Here is a 21,732-nt window from a genome sequence, read left to right on the forward strand (position 1 = left end):
CGATTCTGCATATGCTGAAAACATACCAACCAAATCTGAATGGGACTCTATACAAACCCAATTACCACGTACGTCAACTTTGTACTTCCTACCAAAGTTACACAAGAGCATGCAAAGACCATCTGGGAGGCCGATTATATCAGTCAATGGCTCAATAACTGAGAGGCTAAGTGTTTTTTTGGATGGACATCTACGTCCTTATGTAACTAATTTACCAAGTTACATACCTGAAACCATGCATCAAATGCAAAATATTGATGGACTCTGTGTTTCTTCTTTATCGGCCCTAGTGGCCATAGATGTTGGGCCTGTGTATAGCTCCATACCACCTGATAAAGGCCTGTGTCAGGAAGGGCATCCCAGCACCCAAGATGGCTGCCGAAGAAGACGACCTGTTACCTCTGCCTGTTAGGAAGGGCATGCCAGCACCCAAGATGGCTGCCGAAGAAGACGACCTGTTACCTCTGCCTGTCAGGAAGGGCATGCCAGCACCCAAGATGACTGCTGAAGAAGATGACCTGTTACCTCTGCCTGTCAGGAAGGGCATGCCAGCACCCAAGATGGCTGCCAAAGAAGATGACCTGTTACCTCTGCCCCTGTCAGAATGCCATTGGTGCACACACACCCTGTGACAGCTTTTGACACCCAAACAGGCTACTTAAACTCAGTCAGTTTCCAGACTCAGTGCTGTCTGCTCTGCAGCGTTCCCTGTGTATCCTGCAATTACCTACCTGACTTCCGTTCCTGTTGTGACCCGGCTTGCTTCCTGACGTTCCTGTTTCCTGCCTTCATCCGACCCTGGCTTGTCCTCTACTCTGCATCTGCCTGCTCCTTCTGCCACTTCGCTGCCAGTCTGCTGACGACCCGGCCTGTAATCTGATTCCACTTCCGCTTCAGTCTCTGTTCCTGACGTGCCCGTTTGTGTATGATCCGGCCTGCCTGTACCTGCCTTCTTTTCAGCCTCGAGGGTGCCACCATCCCTTCTGCTGTGCCTGCACTTCTGCCTGTGGGGACTGGTTGTCTACTCACTCCAGCTACCTGCCTACCACTGCTCTGGGATTCCTACAGACACCACTACAGCCCGGCCGAGTGCTCCGATCCAGCTCCAGGTTCAGCAATCCCGCCAGGCACTCGTGCGACTCTGCATCTTGGTGCTTCCTGTCAGCTCTATCAGGGGCTCCAAGTCAGAGTTGTAAGAGAGGCCATCCTCTGCATATCAGGCTCCATCACCAGGTACATGACAGTAGCAGACAGCCATGTCTGAGCCTGTGCAAGGACCCTCTCCTATGGAGGAACTCTGCCAACACCTAGCCGGATTAACACAAGCTGTAAAGGACTTACAACAGGGTTATACCCAGCTGGAAGGCCAAATACAGACCTTGTCTGCCTCTGCTCCTGCTCAAGCACCTTCTACTTCTGAGATGCCAGCAGCTCCCACAGTCGTTATGCTACCACCTGAACCCAGAGTCCCAACTCCTGAAAAGTTCCACGGAGAATGCAACAAGTTCAGAGCCTTCCGCAACGCATGCAAACTCTATTTTTCGCTACAACCACGAACCTTCTCCCTGGAAGCCACCAAGGTCGGGTTTGTCATTTTCTTGCTTCAGGGGGAACCACAGGCCTGGGCTCACCGACTCCTTGAACAAAAGGCCACATGTCTGACGGACTTAGCCTCCTTCTTTGGAGCCATGGCTCAGTTATATGAAGACCCCCAGCAAGCCGCTACTGCAGAAGCCGCCCTTCACATGCTTCAGCAGGGTCACAGGGCCATGGAGGACTATGTTTCAGAATTCAGGCGCTGGAGTTCTGACACCAGCTGGAACGATGCTGCCCTGCGTTACCAGTTCCGCATGGGCCTTTCTCATAATCTCAAGGATGAGCTAGCACGAACAGGTGTCCCCTCCACCTTGGAGACACTTATAAATTTGTCAATCCAGATTGACCATCGCTTAAGGGAACGTAGGTCGGAACAAGCCACCGACCAGTCCCGTCCAGTATGGATGCTTCCACGAGTGTCTGGTTCTTTCAGTCCCGCTTCACCTGCTCCTGCCGCATCCGCTTCAGGTGCATCTGAACCCATGAAGCTTGGTCTCCTCCATCCTTCTCTGACTACAGAAGAACGCCAGCGCAGATGCCAGCTAAATCTTTGCCTGTACTGTGGAGGATCAGGACATTATGTGAGGTCTTGCCCAGTCGAGATCCGCAAGTGCCTCTCAGTTACATCCGCTTCTCCTCCATCTCTACTCAATCACTCTGCTCATCTTGCTCTTCCCATTTTGTTACAGCTCCCAGGAGGAACTATCCAGACCCCCGCTATAATTGACTCTGGAGCTTGCAGCTGTTTCATAGATTTAGCTTTTGCTGCCAAACATCACATTCCTCTACTACCCAAGGCTCAGAGACTTTCTGTACATCTGGCAGACGGATCCACCATTAAATCTGGATTGATTACTCATGAAACCATGCTGTTATCTACCACCATTGCCGAGAACCATCAAGAGCTTCTACGCCTAGATGCAATCGCTTCCCCTCTGTTCCCTATCATTCTGGGTATGCTTTGGTTAAAAGCTCATAACCCTCACATTAACTGGGTTACAGAAGAAATCAAGTTTCTTTCCCCCTATTGCCTTCAGCATTGTTGGCAAGAGAATCATCAGGACCAATCTCCCCTGCTGTGCATCGATTTGGAGTCCGAAGCCCGCCAAGTCGTTCCAGTAGCCTATCACGACTTTCTGGATGTTTTCAGCAAAAAAGGGGCAGAAACCCTTCCTCCTCATTGGGCTTATGACTGTCCAATTGAACTCCTTCCTGGGGTTAAAGTTCCTTTTGGCAGGATTTTTCCTCTATCTGAATCTGAACTTGTTGCTTTGAACACTCATTACGGCCCTTTGTGGACTACCGTGAACTTAATAAGGTCACTGTAAAAAAACGTTACCCTCTTCCACTTGTCCTACTTGTCCCTGAATTATTCCAGCGACTCGGTATGGCCACCATTTTCACAAAATTGGATCTTCGGGGTGCTTATAATCTGGGAGGGGGATGAATGGAAGACGCCGTTCTGCACACGGTTTGGGCATTTTGAATACCTTGTGATGCCCTTTGGACTTTGCAATGCCCCAGCTACCTTTCAGCACTTCATCAACGACGTCTTCTGAGATTTCCTGGATCTATTTGTTGTTGTTTATCTTGATGATATACTAATCTTCTCTCCCTCTCTAGATCACCACCGTAGTCACGTCAAGAATGTATTGAGTTGCTTTTGACAACACGGACTTTATGCAAAACCAGAGACATATGTATGTGAACGCCAAAGCATCCAATTCTTGGGTTTAATCATTTCCACCGAAGGCATCCAGATGGATCCCCAGAAGGTTACAGCCATCCTGGATTGGCCTGCTCCCAGTGATAAGAAGGGTGTCCAACGTTTTGTGGGGTTTGCAAATTTTTATCAAAAATTCATCAGAAATTTTTCTGCAATCACATCCCCCATTACAAGTTTAACCAAACAAGGTACAAGATTCTCTTAGTCTCTGGAAGCTCAGAAAGCTTTTGACACCCTAAAAAGACTTTTCACATCTGCATCTGTCCTGAAACACCCTGACCCAGCCTTGCCCTACGTCTTGGAAGTAGACACCTCAGAAACAGCGGTCGGAGCAATATTGTCTCAGAGGTGGGGAGCTAAGGCTCTACTGCATCCAGTTGCTTTTTTTTCCCGCAAGCTGTCAAATGCCGAAAGGAACTACGATGTCTGGGACCGTGAACTTTTGGCCATCAAAGCCGCCCTGGAGGAATGAAGGTACCTTCTAGAGGGGGCCGCACACCCAATCTTGATCTATACCGATCATAAGAACCTTAAGTATTTAAGAACAGCAAAAAGATTGAAACCCCGACAAGCCAGGTGGGCACTATTCTTTTCTAGATTCACTTTTCACTTAACGTTCAGGCCCGGATCCAAGAATGCAAAACCTGATGCGTTATCACGCATGTTCAGCAAACCTGAAGAAATCTCATCTCCAGATACCATTCTATCCCCTGGGAACTTCCTGTTACTTCAAGGAGAGTTAATAAAACAAATTAAACAAACTCTAGTAAGGAACCCTTCACCAGCCGGTGTCTCTTTACTGGCAAAAGATGGGCTACTTTGGCATGAAGACAAGGTCTTTGTGCCGGAAGACCTCCGAATGGCCATCCTGGTGCAATGCCATGATCATGTGCTGGCAGGTCATTTTGGCATTGGCAAGACAACTGAATTAGTACAATGGACATTTTGGTGGCCTGGGATGGAAAAAGATTGTAGGAAATATGTGGAATCTTGCACCACTTGCATCCGCAATAAAACCAGCAGATCCAGAGCCTGGGGTCTGCTAAAACCCTTACCTGTCCCCAGTAGACGTTGGAAGATGATCTCAATAGATTTTATTGTAGAACTTCCCCATCTGAGGGTCACAACACCATTTTTGTAGTTGTCGATAGACTATCTAAGATGGCACACTTCCTGCCCATGAAGGGCATACCATCTGCTCAAGAAACAGCTCAAACCTTTGTCAAGGAGATCGTAAGGCTTCACGGGATTCCGGCCAATATTGTGTCTGACCGTGGGGTGCAGTTTACATCCAGATTCTGGAGAACCTTATGTGATTCACTCTGGATTGAGCTTTCATTTTCTTCTGCATATCACCCACAAACGAATGGGCAGACAGAGAGGACTAATCAAACCCTCGGACAGTACCTGAGGTGTTTCTCCTCATTTTCTCAAGACGATTAGGTTTCTCTGCTTCCACTGGCCGAGTTTTCTTATAACAATTCAGTACACTCTGCTACAAAGCAATCTCCATTTTTTGCTAACTACGGTTTCCACCCTTGTTTTTTGTCTAATACAATTCCAGATTCCCCTGTACCAGCTGTTTCCAAAACTATAAATTTCTTCAACGCCAATAACAAACTGCTACAGGAAACAATGGCCAAGACACAGGCATACAATAAGGAAGTTTTTGACAGGAAAAGAAGGGGAGAATTGATCTTGAACCCTGGTGACCAAGTGTGGCTAGCAACTACTAATTTGAAACTGGCCTGTCCCTCGAAGAAACTAGGCCCTAAATTTATAGGACCATTTCCGGTGAAGAGACGGATCAATAAGGTTGCGTATGAATTAGAGTTGCCTGAGTCATTTAGAATCCACCTTGTGTTCCACATAACCTTGTTGAAACCTGCCATTCCTGACCCCTTCCCAGGACGAAGTTCTGGCCCGCCTGAACCTGTAATTATTGACGGGGAGGAAGAGTTTGAGGTGGAAAAAATCTTAGACTGCAGGAAGAGAAGAAATCAGATCCAGTTCCTGATAAAATGGAAAGGATATGGGCCAGAGGACAACTCCTGGGAACCTGAAGGTAATATCCATGCCCGAAATTTGGTTCAAGCTTTTAAGAACTCCCATCCTGACAAGTGGGCCAAGTTGGGCATCCGGAGGCTGCCCTTTGGGGGGAGGCAGTGTCAGGAAGGGCATGCCAGCACCCAAGATGGCTGCCGAAGAAGATGACCTGTTACCTCTGCCTGTCAGGAAGGGCATGCCAGCACCCAAGATGGCTGCCAAAGAAGATGACCTGTTACCTCTGTCTGTCAGGAAGGGCATGTCAGCACCCAAGATGGCTGCCAAAGTAGATGACCTGTTACCTCTGCCCCTGTCAGAATGCCATTGGTGCACACACACCCTGTGACAGCTTTTGACACCCAAACAAGCTACTTAAACTCAGTCAGTTTCCAGACTCAGTGCTGTCTGCTCTACAGCGTTCCCTGTGTATCCTGCAATTACCTAACTGACTTCCGTTCCTGTTGTGACCCGGCTTGCTTCCTGATGTTTCTGTTTCCTGCCTGCATCTGACCCTGGTTTGTCCTCTACTCTGCCTGCTCCTTCTGCCACTTCGCTACCAGTCTGCTGACGACCCGGCCTGTAATCTGATTCTGCTTCCGCTTCAGCCTCTGTTTCTGACGTGCCCGTTTGTGTATGACCCGGCCTGCCTGTACCTGCCTTCAGCCTCAAGGGTGCCACCATCCCTTCTGCTGCACCTGCACTTCTGCCTGTGGGGACTGGTTGTCTACTCACTCCAGCTACCTGCCTACCACTGCTCTGGGATTCCTACAGACACCTCTACAGCCCGGCCAAGTGCTCAGATCCAGCTCCAGGTTCAGCGTTCCCGCCAGGCACTCGTGCGACTCTGCATCTTGGTGCTTCCTGTCAGCTCTATCAGGGGCTCCAAGTCAGAGTTGTAAGAGAGGCCGTCCTCTGCATATCAGGCTCCATCACCAGGTATGTGACAGCCTGGCTTGCATAAAAACATATCATTTCCCAGAACAGCCGTTTTGAAAGAAAGACAAATGATTTTCTTGCGGATGCATTGGAGTTTATACTTCATCACAATTATTTCACCATTAATGGTTCCCACTTCCTCCAGGTGCAGGGGGTCGCGATGGGGATCTCCTGTGCCCCATCGTACGCCAACCTGTACCTGGGGGAATGGGAACGTATGATCAACCAGCCAGAGGACATGGCCCCCTTCATAAGCAATATTGTCATATGGTATAGATATATCAACAACGTTTTTCTCGTATGGGATGGGCCCACTGACCTATTACAACCCTTTCTCCATCAACTCAATCAGAACAATTTCAATCTAACATTTACCATGACATGGGACTAGGGATGGGCCGAACACCCCCCGGTTTGGTTCGCACCAGAACATGCGAACAGGCAAAAAATTTGTTCGAACACGCCAACACCATTAAAGTCTATGGGACACGAACATGAAAAATCAAAAGTGTTAATTTTAAAGGCTTATATGCATGATATTGTCTAAAAAGGGTTTTGGGACCTGGGTCCTGCCCCAGGGCACATGTATCAATGCAAAAAAAAGTTTTAAAAACGTCCGTTTTTTTCGGGAGCAGTGATTTTAATAATGCTTAAAGTGAAACAATAAAAGTGTTATATTCCTTTAAATTTCGTACCTGGGGGGTGTCTATAGCAGTGTTTCTCAACTCCAGTCCTCAAGGCGCCCCAACAGGTCAAGTTTTCAGGATTTCCCTTGGATGAAACGGCTGTGGTAATTACTAAGGAAGTGAAACTGATCAAATCACCTGTGAAAATAATGGAAATCCTGAAAACATGACCTCTTGGGGCGCCTTGAGGACTGGAGTTGAGAAACACTGGTCTATAGTATGCCTGTAAAGTGGCACATGTTTCCCGTGTTTAGAACAGTCCGAAAGCAAAATGACATTTCTAAAGGAACAAAAGTAATTTAAAAGTACTTGCGGCTATAATGAATTGTCGGTCCCGACTCCCAGGAATGCACATAAAAGTTTATTGATAAAAACGGCATGGGGTTCCCCCACAGGGGAACCCCGAACCAAAATTTTTAAAAAATGCGTGGGGTCCCCCCAAATTCCATACCAGGCCCCTCAGGTCTGGTATGGATATTAAGGGGAACCCCGTGCCAAATTTTTTTTTTAAATGGCGTGGGGGTCCCCCTCAAAATCCATACCAGACCCTTCAGGTGTAGATCTGTCTTACAACTAATCAAGCCTTTTTACACCCTTCTTTCAGCTTACTCAACTGCACATGCTCATTGTCAAAGCACATCATTTCATCCTCGCCTGACAGGGCGCACACGCTTTAGTTTCTTAAATATGTGTGTTGCACACAGGCGCATCTGCGTTCTCCAGCGTGCACAACGGCTTATACATCGGGCACTTGCTCATTGTAGTTCTAATTATGTTAATGAGCTTTTCCTTATCACATGGAGAATATTGCTTCCAGTTTTATTCCATTCGTTCACAACTCAATATTCATTCTAGAGATCTTCCTCCTATCAACAACTGTGCGGATGTTCCCTGGACTTGTAATTGTGCATTTTATGGTGATAATCTATAATCATTGGTGGAGCCGAAACTTCTGTGAAAGCATCTTTCAATACATGTCTGTGTATTTTGCATTCTGGACAATTCATTTCCCCATACACTGTGCAATCTGATTGGATGACATTTAAATACACTCATTTGTCTGAGCAAATCATTTCCCCATACACGGGGGGCTGATTTACGAACCGTTTGCACCATGAGTTGAGGTGCACGCTGAGGCGCAACGTACGTTTTGGTATTTATGAAACGTTTGCGCCGGTAAGGCTTGATTCACATCTATGCATGTTGCTTTTGAGCGTTTTTTGCCGCATTTTTGAACATGCGTTTTTACGGCGTTTTGCGTTTTTTTTTTACAGTGTTTTTTTAATACTGTATACAGTGTAAAAAAAAAAAAGAAAGAAAAAAAAAACGCGAAACACGGCAAAAACGCGGTAAAACCTCTGTAAAAACACGGTACTTGCATTTTGGATGCAGGTCCATTGAACTCTATTACATGCAAAACGCTGCTTTTTGCATGAAATAAGTCCCCGACCCTTTCCAAAAAAGCAGAGGCACAAAAATGCATTGATGTGAACATGTTTTATGTGTTTTTTTGTCGGAGATTTGCACACAGGTCATGTTCGCGTGTTACGTTGCCAACATGTGACATGTACCTTGTTAAAATTATGTAAAAAGACTCTCACTCCTCTAGCTCCTCCTAAAAGGGCATTTAACCTTCCCCCTGTAATACATATGATTTCCTTGGGCTAGTTTTTGCTTCTAAAGGGAACTCCACACTCCATTCTCCAATCTCCAAAGGCTGTGAGCTGCCTTCACCAATCCAAACCACATCCTTTTTCAGAGCATACAACAGGGCCAGCTAGATGAGCGATCGCCCAACTCCCTCCCAAACCATACAAGGCCCCATGCACTCAACATAGCTGGCTGCCTTTGGGGCATGTTGGGCTCAGCCCAATACCAACCACAAAGCACCTTGTACCCAATAGTTTAAAGGGGCTTTCCACATTCTGTAAAGCACCCCTGTCTGCAGCCCCCCACAACCCCAGCCTAGGGTTGTGTAGAAGAGGCCCTTGTCCCCCTGAATATGGGGACAAGGTGGTTGACTTTTGGGGTGCCCGAGCCCTTCCTGCCCCTAAGCACCCACCCCCCTTTCATGGGCTGGCTTGCCGTGTGTTTGGCTAGGTGTTTGTTAGTGCGTAGGAGGGGCACAATCTTTTTAGATTTTGGGGTGGTATTTTTCACGTGGGGGTTCTCATTTTAAGCCTTTACAGCCCCAAATGGCCTTGTATGTATTGGGGGGGCAAGCTATTTTTAGTTTTGTGTTAAAATCTTGCAGCTGCAATGTCGATTTGGATGTTTTCTCTAAAGCCGTACATCTTTGAAGCAGCATTTTGGATACATGCTACAGATGCACCACTTTACAGGCAGAGTAACCCCCCCCCCCCCAAGTTACTAGCTTTAGGGCTAGTTCACTCCATAGAAATGCAGTCCAGATGCATGTGCGTTTTTGATGCGATCCAGTGCATTTATGATACGTTTTTGGTGCGTTTTTGATGCAGTCCAGTTTTTTTTTCAACCTTCTTTTTTCTTAACCTTAATTAAGGACATGCTGGATGATGTGTTTAATTTTGGACAGGGGGGTGGCTTATTTGGTGTTAGCTGCATTTGGGTTGGTCTGGGCATGCTCAGGGACTTTAGTTTATTTTTTTGTGTGTGAACAGCACTTGGATGTTTATGGGCATGCTCAGAGTGTGTTTTTTGGGTTAGTAATTTAAGGACATTCTTAACAGGTGTACTCACTTTGAAGTTCTCTCTACATTGGGTGAACTTGCATTTTGTGTGTTACATGGACTGTGCATGTGTTTTCAATTGCCTCTTTAGCACACAAACCTATGTTATATAAAACTTGCAGATAGCATTCTTTACCTTGCCCTGTGTGTGGGGGGCCGGCAAGAGAGTACATTTGGGTGTCATTATCGAGTTTGTAACACATGTATTTCCTATTTGTATTTTGTTTATGTCTTTGCAAAACAGGTGTGTTTTCAAGCAAGTTTTTCTTTTTACTTTGGTTTATTGTATTTTTTGGGTGGGTGATATTTTCCCTTGAAGTATATTTGATGTCAATGTGTGTCGTTTGTAGGTTGTTCACTTTGATTTAATTGTGCTGCATTATTTTGCAAAAACGTTCTCAAGATGTTGACTAATGTTTAAATCCTTAATAGCTATCCATTTGTGGGCGCACTCGTTTTAACTCATGTTAACCATATTCTAGTGTCTCAAATTAACATACATGTGTTTTTTTTTTTTTTTTTTCTTTTATTTCCTTGCTTTTTTCCAAGTCCTGTTTTTTGTTGACCAATACAATTTGTAGCAAATTTTTATGTTTTGTGTTTTTTGTTACTTTTCATGCAACACATTTCCCAGCTGCAGCTTAACTAGGCTGATTGGCATGGCAAATCCCAAAAATATGTGCTTTTGTCTAAGTTACTTTCCTGGTGCCTTCATGGTAGCATATGCAGGGATTGTGTGTATGCTGCCATGGATAGTGACCAGGAAATAAATTACAGGAGTAAGTATTCATTTTAGCGCAGTGGTTCTCAGCCTCAGTTCTCAAGTACCCCCAACAGGACATGTTTACGGAATTTTATATTGGCTAAACTAGCTGTCCAAAATACCAAGCCATTGACTGATTTAAAGCACCTGTGCAAGATGAAGGAAAACCTGCAAACATGGCCTGTTGGGGGTACTTGAGGACAGGGTTGAGAAGCACTGATTTAGAGCACTGAACTAAAATCTAGCACAAGACAATCCTATTCTAATTGTGAGCATGTGAGGGGAAACCAAGTGAGTGTTGGAACCCCTGCTTGTCTTTCTTAGGTTGGACTTTGTGTCCCTTTTCTTAAAATTGGCTTCACTTCCTGTCACATAGCCAAACAGCAAGTGAGGGTAAAACCCTACCAATGCCTTTCCTTGGGGACACACAGGTCAATCTAACTAGTGTCCCATTAGACAAATTGCACTCTAGCACTTTGTGTACACCCCAAATTCTTAGGTATTTTGGGGTTTATTAAAGGCAAATCCACTCTGCAATATAAGTGTAGTCGCTGAAAATCTGAGGGGAAGCACTGCTGATTTTAACAGCCAATCATGTAGAAGCAAAGATGCTGTTTTTTATTTTCCTTGCATGTCCCCCTCGGATCTCCCCCAACTGCACTTGTAGTGCAAAGTGGATTTAACTTTAGTAAATCAACCCCAAAGACTTTCCCTGTTTTTTGTTATCTTGGGTTTACATTGAGGGGAGTTTACATGCCACAGATTGTACATGAAGACCCCTTTCACACTGAGGCATTTTGCAGGCGCTAAAAATAGTGCTTGCAAAGCGCCCCGAAACAGCCACTACTGTGTCTCCAGTGTGAAAGCCCATGGGAGTGAAAGGAGCCACTCTTTCAGGGCGCTTTGCAGGCGCTATTTTTAGCGCCTGCAAAACGCCTCAGTGTGAAAAAATTATTGCAATGATATCCATTGTACTCTGCTAAAAATATATATAATGTTTGAGGGTTCTAATTAATTTTCAAGCCAAAAAATACAGATTTTAACTTGTAAATAGAAATAGGCTTGGTCCTTAAGGCCCGGTTCACACTTGTGCAATGCCAGACATTGCATGTAATTCGCAGCGCAATGCAATGTCTGTGCGGTGCGATATCAGCCATACAGATAGTATGGCTGATATTGCACCGCATTTGGTGCAAACACGCACAGGACCCTTTTTTCTGTTTGGACCAGAATCGGATGGCATGTGTGTTCACACACATGCCGTTCGATTCATGTCCGAACTGTCAGTTCGCAGTGCGATATGCAAGCTGAACTGGGGGTGTCGTTAACAATGTATTGACACTCCCCAGCGATTCGCATATGGCAGTGTGAACTGACATGCGAGTCGGTGCAATGCGGAAACACTGCATGCATTTTTAGTGCCAGTTCACACCAGACGCAGTTCCGTGCACTTTTTTCTGCACTAAAAATGCATGCACAGTGTTTTCCATGTATTCCAATGGCTCTAGTTCACACCATGCAGTCAGTTTCTGGTGCAGAAACTGACCGGAACTGACTGTATTGGTGCAGAAAAAATGGAACTGCATCTGGTGTGAACTGGCCCTGAGGCTGAATCACACCTATGCAGTTTTAGTGCTTTTTGCATTTTGCATTACAGTCCATTTAACATTGTTTCCTATGGAACATGTTCTGTAGTGCAAATCTGCAAAATATAAAAAGCACTAAAAATGCATAGGTGTGAATCCAGCCTCAGGGCAGAAAAAAAATGCACGGAACTGCATCTGGTTTTGTGCTGACACATTCTGAATAGGTGTTACTAATCAGCTACACCACCAGACACAAGCTGCTTTCTCTTTTTGGGTATTAACCCTTTACACATTGCACAGTGTATGGGGAAAGAATTGCTCAGATAGATGAGAAGATTTATATGTCATCCAATCACATTCCACAGTGTATGGGGAAATGAATTGCTCAGATAGATGAGAAGATTTATATGTCATCCAATCACATTGCACAGTGTATGGGGAAATGAATTGCTCAGATAGATGAGAAGATTTATACGTCATCCAATCACATTGCACAGTGTATGGGGAAATGAATTGTCCAGAATGCATAATACACAGACATGTATTAAGAAGATGTTTTCATGGAAGTTTCAGGTCCACCAATGATTATAGATTATCACCATAAAATGCACACAATTACATTTTGACAATTATGACATTTCACATCCAAGTCCAGGGAATATCCGCACAGTTGTTGATAGGAGGAAGATCTCTAGAATAATTATTGAGTTGTTTCAAAAAGAAATCAATGAATGGAATAAAACTGGAAGCAATATTCTCCATGTGATAAGGAAAAGCTCATTAACATGATCAACATTACAATGACCAAGTCCCCAATGTCTGCTCTGTATTTAAGAATGTGTCTGCACGCAACGATTCTGCGCATCCGGCGCAAGTCACCAGCTGGTTTCTATCCCTTTAAGTATGCGCCATGTTGCAATAACTATTCCTGCTCACGCAAATGCGGCAACATGTTCGTAAATCAGCCCCATAGTGTTAATCTAGGAATTGGTTACTGCATCAATTGCCGTGGTATTATCATCTAGCCAACAGGTCCATACCTTTTCAAATTTTTGTGGACAACCCCTGCCCGAGTAGGTGGCTTTATACAGGGGTAAACTGACATTCACTAGGCTTTCCAGAATCTGACAGAGGGGGGAGATGATTGTTTCCAGTTCATCATAATGGCCTTACGAGCATAGTACAATAGCAGGGATATGACTATTTTCCTGGCTCTGAGCATTAACAGTTGTTCCACCAGCCCCAGCAGACAATATTTAGGATCATAATGAACACGAGTCTTAGTGACTTTAGCAATCACCTGGAGTATTTCTTTCCAATAATGTTCGATTGCTGGGCAAACCCAAAAAAATGTGGAAAAAGTCACCCGGTTGGTAGGAGCAACGCCAGCATGCCGGAGAATGCGCCAGCAACATCTGGTGCAGCCTGTGAGGTGTGTAGTGAGCTCTATGCACAGTTTTGTATTGGACCAGTTTTTCCCTAGCTGAGACCAGAGGGGAGAAGGGAAAGTCCCAAATCTCCCACCAGTCATCCTCGTCCAGCTTCGGTATGTCCCCCACCCATTTCCTGCGGAGGGTGTACAACTCAGGGCTGGCAGCAACCAGCAGGGACCCATAGAGCTGAGACGTGGGTTTCTCCAAGTCCTTCACCCGAAGGGTGGATTCGAGCTCTGAGTATGCCAATTCAACTGGTTGGCCTAAGAACTGACACCTGTAGGCATGAGCGATTTGAAGATACCTAAAATAGGCCCGTGCAGGCACATTAAATGTGGTGCGCAAAACGTGAAAGGGGGTGAGCTCTCTGTTGGTGATAACATGATCAAGGGTCAATATTTTGTATTTGGCCCAAGCCTGTGGATCCGGGATGGTATTGAACTGTGATAGGTTAGGGTTCAGCCACAGAGGGGTGTGAGGAGACCAGGAGTTCGCCTGGGGTGCCCTCAGTGCCTCACCCACCTTCCATGCCTGCATAGTGGTATGCATAGAAGGGGTGAGATGGTGAGGCGTTTTAGGCCCCCTGAATAGCAACCCCTTCCAGGCCTTCAGAGACCCCACTATAGCTGCCTCCAGCACGACTGCAGAGTTGGTCAGGTCTAGCCACCAATGGGCGGTCACAAGCTGAGTGGCCAAGAAATACTTGTGGCAATCAGGGAGAGCCAAGCCCCCACTGTCCACAGGCCTGGTCAGAGTGGTGTATTTGAATCTAGGCGATTTAGGTCCCCAAATAAAGGAGAGGAAAGGTTGCTTAAGAGAATTAAAGAAAGTTTTGGTCAGCCATTGTGGGGAGTTCCGAAAAATGTACGTAAATTTAGGGAGGGCTTTCATTTTGAGAAAATTGATTTGCCCAATGTGGGAAAGGGGAAGATTGCTCCTTGCCTTCAGTTTGGTTTTATTTGCTACCAAGACAGGGTCAAGATTGAGCCGCACAAAGTCCCTACTCTCTCTTGAGATGATAATAAATGTATATATTTTTAGACTTTCTCTTTATCAATTAAAGATGTATTCACATCCTGCTGTAACACCACCTACCCCTAAAGAAGAGAAGTAATATTGCAGACTCGAAACGCGTTGTCCCTTGTTCAACAGAGTCGTGGATATTGTCAACTGCTTTGTTTTTGCATACCTCTGTATTTGCATCCTATGTATATTCTATGTATTGTACACCCTACTTTTTAATCATATTCCAATAAAAACAATATTTTTATGACAATGCTATGACTTTTAGATGACTATTACCCCTTTAAAGTCTCACTTAGAGGAAAACTTTGTGCATTTTATTATGTTTTAGGGATGTGGGTTGGACACCTTTAATGTTTGAAAAAATAGCACCATTTAGCTAATGCATGCTAGCAGAGAGACCGCCTGGATGGGTAGGTATTTTCCAGATCTGGTTTAGAACTTTTCTGGGCTGTTGGGAAAGTGGTGGGCCAGTGAAAATCCTAAGGATCAAGCATGGTAAGCTCCCGACTTATGTTGCCCTGTGCCTGAAAATTTTTAGGCGGTGGCATATGACAGAGGAGGATATCAGGTCCCTCCCTAAGAGACTCCTGGGTGAGAAGATCGTGGGTACTGTCTTTCATGTGCAACTGGCCTTAAGGGATTGCCCAGGTCATATTATGAGGGAGGATTTACGTTTAATAAATTCTGAGCAGATTCCCTTAAAATTCAGGGACCAGGCCTGGCTCGCTTTCCACGGTGAGGGGGGACATGAAGTGCCGCTCTTTGGACAATCGTGGTTGTCCAAGAGCGGAGTGTCAGGATGAAGTTGAAACCATGGACCACTTCTTGCTTCAGTGCCCTTTCAATATAGAAGTCTATACAAAGGTGGGGAGGGCTTTGAATTTTCCTTTCTTGCCTAACGTGTTATGCTGAGTGGGTGTATGGAGTATTGCAGAATCGCAAGCGATTTGATTTGGTCACTCTTTTTCTAGTCAGCTTGGTACTCTGATATTACACCTGGAATGCATGGTGTCAGGTATCCCTTCGGCAGAAAGTCCTTCCTGCTCTGGTGGTGGTGTGTGAGATTCTTGGTGAGGTAAGGAAAATTCTGGGTCTCCAGAAAGACAGATGGCGGCAAAGGATCTGGATAAAGACATGGAGGAATATCTGGCCTGTAGCTGCTGTTTGTTGATCTCTGGGTGTTGGGTTCTTTGCCTGTTTTGGGAAAAAAAAACTTTTGTTCCTATATTATAGGTTGAAGTAAGCCTTTATTATTATGTTTAGTCATCCATACAATATGTTATGCATACATGAAAAAAAAAAATTGAAATATTTATTTTTTGTATTTTTGTAAAAAAAAAAGTTGGGATGTGTTTCTTGTTTGCAAGATTCTCAAAATAAAAAAGTGCCAACTCAATATTGAACCCTGCGGACTAAGACTTTAATGCCATTACAGTTCATATGCATGTAAAGCAGGCGCCCCAATACTTTTGGAAATATAGTGTATAAGAAGTTCTATAAATGTAGAATACCTCTGTATTAAATCAATTTCCATTGCTCTGCACTCACAGACTTACTAAGTAGGGCAATGCAAAGAGCAAGATGTACAAAAGCAGCTTTAGCAACCAGATTACATTTTTTAAATTTCTTGCTACTGATAAATACATTTTGCTGTAATGTATGAAATAAACAACTACACAAACAGTGTGTTGCCTAATCAAATTAGGTTTATTTTTCTGGTAAACTTCTTTTGATGATTTTCCCTTACAGTCAGTGTGGCATTGGATGCCATTGTGGCTTTGTTGCTGCGTGTCTATAATATTTCTGATGGTGTTACACTATACACCTTTGCATAGCACATGAAGAAAGATACTTCATGGTAAGATAGAGCCAAATATCTGGGCTTATGCTATGAAGAACAGACTAGAAATGATGGTGACAAAGAAAAGGATAAGACAGCATGCTACAATGCTTTTCAATACATATAAATAATTGTACATAAACTAGCCAGTGCAAGCTGATGAGACCAAACATGCTTTTGTTTAAACAAAATGCAATAAATAGCGGCTATGCTGATGCCAAACAAAAGTAACAGTTGGCATTCAACATTTAACTGTAATGCCCCGTACACACGGTTGGATTTTCCGACGGAAAATGTTCGATGGGAGCTTGTTGTCGGAAACTTCGACCGTGTGTAGGCTCCATTGGACATTTTCCATCGGAATTTCCGTCACACAAAATTTGAGATCTGGATCTCAAATTTTCCGACAACAAAATCCGTTCTCGTAAATTACGATCGTGTGTACACAATTCCGACGCACAAAGTTCCACGCATGCTCTCAATCAAGTACGAGACGGAAGCCCTCGTTCTGGTAAAACTAGTGTTTGTAATGGAGATAGCACATTCGTCACGCTGCAAATTTTAAAATCTTTTAATGCAGCGCATTCTCTTCTTCTTTATAATGCTAGAATAATGAAGTTGTTTTGCTGCTGATATTCCTACAGAGTTCTGACAAACTGATTTCTTTATTATTTTTCGTGATCTCATGAATATTTTTTTTTTTTCGTCAGCTCTCCATAATAATGTTAAGAATTTTTGTTTATATTTTTTTTCATCTAGATCTCCTATTTTTTTTACAGTGATCTCCCTAATAATGTTTAGAATTTTTGTTTATGTTTTTTTTTTTTTATCCAGATCTCCTATTTTTTTTTTTTTTATAATGATCTCCATAATTTTTTCTTTCGTTTTGTGTCAAGTTACCACAACACCATTATTATCTTGTATTTTTTAACCTCAAGGAGGTTGTTACTGGTGTCCCTTGTTAATTTGACATTGTATTTTTGAAATGTACCTGCCTACTCACAAACAATGTCCTTTTTGAAGTAAAACACATAGGCAAGTATTTGTGAAAAATAAATAGCCATTTATTATGGGTCATAACAAAATAAAGAGGAAGGCAATGCTGCAGAAACTGGTGAAATTTGCGAAGCCTTTGTACCCCAGGGCAGACATCAATTGTTTTACAGTCAAAATTGGTGGCTTGAGGAGTCCTTATAATAGTGAGCACAATCTGGTCCAGAACTACAAGAGATCAGGAACAGCAGCAGACGACATATCTGTCCCCAGGCTGTGGTCTTACCACAGCCTGCGTCTTTTGTCAGACCAGACTGAACCCAGGCCATCACTTTCTTGTCTTACTTCCACACTTCCTTTCACACTTGCTTCCAGGCTGTGACTCTGGTGTTGTAGTTGTGGCAGGTGGTGGAGGAGGAGGACCATGGTTGAACTCACAAACATGGCTTTGGCTTGTGAGTTCGCCCCTCAACCCCTTATTTAGGGCTTGTAACATAACTTCCTCACATAAGAGGCATTGGCCCTCCTCCATTTCCTGCATTTTGCAGGCTGCCATGTAGGCATAGTCCTCTTGAATATTGGGGGGGGTTCTGAGGGCCGCAGTAGCCTTCCAAAATAGGCCGAGTGCTGCCTCCTCCAGGTTACTCCTCTTCCTGGGACTTTTTGGAAGGCGGAGGGGAGGGACCTGGGATTCGGGCAGGCTACTGGGCACAGCCACTTCCTGGCTGCCACTTACCCCCACCACCTCCTTGCTGCCACTTTCCACAGCCTCCTCCTGGCTGAGACTTTCCTGTGTATGAAAAAGGGACATAGTTTTAGTTTTTGGCTCATCAATCACACACAATTTTCAGCTCATGACTGTTGCAAATTGAATGTTAATAAATAGAAAAGACTATCATTCTGACCCCAGCATTTTTCATTCTTGTCCCAATCATTTGTGGCCACTACTGTCTATTGATATGTAAAACACTTTGTAAAATCAGAAATTACTGATCAATAATAACATCTAGTTAACATCATTAATTATTTGACTAGAAATATGTTGAACAATGCTATACCTGGCTCAAGCTGGGCTCATCCACTTCTTCCTGGCTGGAAGGCCCAGGTTGGACGTCGAAAGCCTCAGCTGAGGTGGAAGGAAACCTTGAAGGAAGACTGGAGAGTGCTGGCCTGAGTTCAGTCTGGCCTGCCAGAAAATGCAGTCTGTCATAGTACCACAGCCTGGGTACATAAATGTCATCTGCAGCTCCTCATCTCTGGGAATCCTGGACCTTCTTGCGCTTCCTATTATAAGTGCTCCTCAGGCCATCAATTAAGGCCTTCAAATAGGGGATGTCTGCCGTGGGGATCACCAAATTCACAAATTCCAGCAATTGATCCAGCGCTGCCCTCCTCTTTGTTTTATTTTTATAAAAGGGGTGGTTTACCTGCCACAGACAGGGCAGCTCCCTGTACATATCAATGAATATGGGGATAAAGTCTTGATCATTCAATAGATCAATTTTCTCCGCAAGACACAACACAAGACAAACCCTAATGTCAGGCTAAACTCTCCTAATCTTGTCCCAACATAGGCGTCAATCTATAAGCAGTATAGGCCACTGATGCACCAAGTTAAAATTGTACCTTCTAACGATCGGCGCTTCTGATACTCCTTCCACCTCTCACAGATTGTACGTACGACGCACGTGTGTTACGCTTTATATACAATATATATATATATATATATATATATATATATACTGAAACTCCGTCCGCCCCTGATGTTCTTTCTAGTCTATTCCCCGCCCCTTGTCTTTCAGCGCAGTGGGAGAGCACATGGCAGAGAAAGAGCAGGTGCATGCACAGGAGAGCAGCAATGAGGAAAGCCCGTCCCGATCCCAGAGGAGATTTAAGGCCACAAATATGTCCTTTATAAAGATGGTGGAGGTGGTGGAGATGGCGGACATCTTGAAGAGGGACGACTATGATGGGAAGCACGGACTTTACCCAAACCCAAATGTCTGAAAGGCCAAGATCATGGCTAAAGTAGTTGTCGTGTATTCCTATTATTATTATTACTTGCATGCTGCTCCATGTGCTTTTCTTTACTGTTGTACAGTTTAAAATGGCAACTTTCATGTTTGTGGGCACAGTAATTGTTCGTAGTAAACATCGTTCGTTCTCCCACTAATACAATGTTTTGGCAGATACAGGTTAACTACATTTGTTCATGCCTATTTGTATTAAAAGAAGTTTATGACATTGTTGTCTAGATGGGTTTGTACTAGAATGAAATGCAAACTTGATTCAGTGTAAGGAGAGGACACTCAGCAGCTGTTTACATATCTGGACGCAGGAGCACTAGTATGGTCACCAGAACAAACTTTTTAGGGTGTCCCACACAGGTGCTCCAGTGGATACTAGGGGTGTCTCCATGTGTGAAAATTGTACAAAAAAGGTAAGTATTCCAGCTTTAGAAAGGGAAAAAAAATAATGTCTTCAGCTTGGACCTCTGCCAAAAAGACAAATGTACGACACTTCCAAGTGATGTTTCATATTACTATTTCTGGCCTCAAATATCTGTGTGCTAAGTATACTTTTTTTTATTCACATAGGGGAGAAAAGACTTGGGACATCTGAGGACACCAGGGACCCCCCACCTCCGAAAGAAAAGCAAATCCCCACACCACAACCAGAAGATGTGGAGGAAAGAGAGGTTTATGAAGTGGGCAAAATAGTGACCAAAACAGGTGAGTGTCTGAGACCACAGCTTCAGGTAATAGATGTATGCCTGCATATTTATAATACATGGTGTGTTTTTTAATTTTAGGTGATGTGGATGTTGTGGAAGAAGATTCGCATTTCACAAGTGCAAGTGCACATGACCTTATCAGGATGATCGTGGTGTGCAATCGTTATTTACAAAAGATCAAGGAAGACATCAATGATGTGGAAAAAAGACTCAAAAACATCATTGATGTTTTAGGCAGAATCTAAAAAAACACAAAATGATTCTAGTTTATTTTTATTTTTAGTATTTTCACACATTTTAAATATTTTTTAGGAAGCCAAATTTTGAAGATGCACACAGTGTGTCAACATGTGCTATCTGCCATCACGGGATATCAAGGTACGTGTTTTGGGGCTGCAACCCCTTCCTCGCAAATAAAGTAGATGAGAGGAAGAGGTTGCACCCCCGAAACACGTCCATTGATTCCCCATGATGGGAGCTAGCACATATTGACATTAGGCATGGGATCAGGAGGGAAATTCACATTTTGACTCTCAATTTGTGTGCATCTTCAAAATTTGGCTTTCACAGGGGTGACATCACCCCATCTGATGAAGGCAAGATCAACACAGTTTGAACATACTAATGTCTGATATTGCCTTCAATTTATCAAAGTTCCTGAGTTGCGTATTGTTTTATGGGTTTTAAACATGCCTGTTTTAGCACAAAAAAAGGCTATTTGTACTGTCAAAAACAAAAATGTTATTACTAAAATATGTTGGTTTGTTCAAAAAACATTTTCTAATGCACATGTGAATGTGCACAGAGTAAAAAGTTTTCTACTCAACAATGTATGGTTTCTTCTTTCAATGCTCAATAGCAGTTTTGGTACTAAGTTGGTCTTTACAGTGACAATGGGGGTTATTTACTGAAGGCAAATCCACTTTGCACTACAAGTGCACTTTCAGTGCAGTTTCAAGTGCAGTTTCAAGTGTACTTTTGCAGTGCACTTGTGGTGCAAGGTGGTTTTTCCTTTAGTAAATAACTCCCACAGTGCTTTATAATTTGCCACAATCATGCCATTTTCGTGACTCTGCAAAATTCATTCATGGTGCTGAAAATGATGTATATTTTTATCAGTAATGCATTACATACATTAACAATAGGGATGAGCTTCGAGTTCGAGTCGAACTCATGTTGGACTCGAACATCGGCTGTTCGCCAGTTCGCCGAACAGCGAACAATTTGGGGTGTTTGCGGCAAATTCGAATGCCGCGGAACACCCTTTAAATGTCTATGGGAGAAATCAAAAGTGCTAATTTTAAAGGCTTATATGCACGGTATTGTCATAAAAAGTGTTTGGGGACCTGGGTCCTGCCCCAGGGGACATGGATCAATGCAAAAAAAGTTTTAAAAACGTCCGTTTTTTCGGGAGCAGTGATTTTAATAATGCTTAAAGTGAAACAATAAAAGTGTAATATCCCTTTAAATTTCGTACCTGGGGGTGTCTATAGTATGCCTGTAACGGGGCGCAGACCCTTATCCAGACCCTTATCCAAGCATGCAACCTGGCAGGCCGCAGAAAAAGAGGGGGGGACGAGAGAGCGCCCCACCTCCTGAACCGTACCAGGCCACATGCCCTCAACATTGGGAGGGTGCTTTGGGGTAGCCCCCCAAAAC

Source organism: Aquarana catesbeiana, linkage group LG04 (assembly GCF_042186555.1).
Source record: "Aquarana catesbeiana isolate 2022-GZ linkage group LG04, ASM4218655v1, whole genome shotgun sequence".
NCBI lineage: Eukaryota > Metazoa > Chordata > Amphibia > Anura > Ranidae > Aquarana > Aquarana catesbeiana.